Source organism: Perca fluviatilis, chromosome 1 (genome assembly GCF_010015445.1).
Source record: "Perca fluviatilis chromosome 1, GENO_Pfluv_1.0, whole genome shotgun sequence".
Lineage (NCBI taxonomy): Eukaryota > Metazoa > Chordata > Actinopteri > Perciformes > Percidae > Perca > Perca fluviatilis.
The window spans coordinates 42,150,419-42,152,432 of NC_053112.1; the positions used below are offsets into that span (position 1 = coordinate 42,150,419).

Genomic DNA, 2,014 nt, shown 5'->3' on the forward strand with positions numbered 1-2,014 from the left:
TTCAGTCGGCGGCAGGGCAGTCAGGACTCACCCGGAAATGGCGAGCGGAATGAGGTGACTAGTCTCTCAAAATCTAACGAAAATCTTCTAAACTGACCTTTGTTGAGCTGAAATAAAGACAGATTCAGCAACTGCAAGGCCTATTTCTCGCTTAAAATGTTTTCAGAAACATGTTTCAGTGAACTATTTTAGTACAATATGAGATCGTATTCTGAATCGGTTTTCATTACTTGGGCAACAATACAGAGTAGCGCCGCCTGCTGTTATGTAGACGTATTACGTTTCTCAGCCGCCACATGAAGTAAACAAACACAGCTGCGTTAATTTCGTTAATTTTTTTTAACAAGTTAAATATTAAAAAATTAACGCAAAAATTAACGCGTTAATTTTGACAGCCCTAATTAAAACCTCTTATTAGCCAAGCTAAGCATAATGATGTGAACAATAAAGTAATACCTGCCTGTTATAACCCTGCAGATCGTCAGGTCCTGGAAGGCCTTCTTTCCCTTTCTGCCCCGCAGGATATACAGTTTTAGAACATCATTGGTTGCCACTCGCCGTAGCATGCGACGGATGGCAGTACCTCCGGTCGAACCTCCGGGCTTGTTAGGAAAAGTTGCTGTAAAACGTATATAAACACAAATTATACACGTGGAACAAAGTGGAGAGCTTGTACAATCTCATTTTGTAAGAGAAGTCAGTTCTGTTATAATTTAAGTTATGCAAAAGCCACTGTACCTTCAATGGGTCCCAAGTTGAAGTGGCAGGCCAAGCTTGCGTTAGAATACACCCATCCAGCTCTGGGCGACCGGCTGGTTTCCTGTGTGGTGTTGACTCATCTAAAAAGAAAGTAGATATGAATATTGGTCAGTTCATTTATGGTAGGTTTCTTGCAAATGCCATTGCATAACTACTCTGTTACATTAGACAATTGCAAAAAAACAAACAAACAAAAAAAAAACTTACATGCAGGTGGTGGAGGCAGTGATGTCTACTGACCTGAAAAAAAGGCAGGAAGAGACAAACCCATCAGAACAGTCCCATGATAAGCACCAGGTTGAGTGTCAGTAGTTCCATGGTAGGAATATGACTCTGGTTTCTTAAATGCATGTATAAATGTTAACTTACGGACAGGGCTTCCAGACACATGCTCCGTCCTGGAATGCTTTCTTGCTTGTGGACTGGAGTCATCTGAAATAAAAGACCATACAATTTGTACTGATTGCAAAAATAATATTTGAATGTATACAGTGTAAACATAAAACATTACAACATAAACATTGTATGTGACAGTATTTCTCAGGACTTTTGCATTGTAGCCCAGAGACTTTCTAATGGGGAGACACAGCATCCATAGAAATGCATGGAGTTAGTTTGTAAAGCCAGTATGGCAGCTGTGTAGCCTACACATATTCCGTCTCTTCCTGTATGCTTCCCCATTCACTTAAATAGGAAAATAGCTTGCCGATAACTGCCCAAAGTACGTTGCAAGGTGGCCGCTGAATGACTTGCCTAAAATGACTGATTGTACTGGCTATCATGTATGTACTTGTACACTAAAAGTAATTGAAAGAGCTGGTATGTCTTATTTGTAACAACAACGCAAGCAGGTTAACACGATGACACAAAACATACAATGCGGCAAAGCATACACGTCGTGCACAACAGCAAACAAAGCGTAATATATATGCAAAGCGCAATATATATGCAGTCCATTTAAAGCGTAACTCTTGCCACAACGCAACCTAGGATCTTTTTGTGAATGTACCCGAGTCAAACTTTCGTTTAAAAGCATAATTCGGACGGAAACGCCACTTTTAAGATTGATCGTATTGTCATTTTCGGGTCAAACGGCCTTTTGAATGGGAGAACTAGAGGCTACTTTTATCGCATCAAAATCACTATATGTAAAACACTAAGAAGGCTCGACACAACATGAAACTTTGCACGAAGTCTCACCAGGGGATTTACACATGAACTCAAGCATTGAGAACATTGTTTGTGCACAAAGAGT

At 40.2% G+C, this 2,014-nt stretch overlaps 1 long non-coding RNA gene across 1 annotated transcript; it reads right to left on the reverse strand.

Annotated features, from left to right (window-relative positions):
- Positions 1 to 772: 772 nt before the first annotated feature.
- Positions 773 to 1,239, reverse strand: LOC120570805. Its single transcript, XR_005641142.1, has 3 exons — positions 1,129 to 1,239; positions 967 to 999; positions 773 to 839 (listed from the first exon to the last, which is right to left on the reverse strand). It is a non-coding gene; the product is annotated as an uncharacterized LOC120570805 (long non-coding RNA).
- Positions 1,240 to 2,014: the final 775 nt, after the last annotated feature.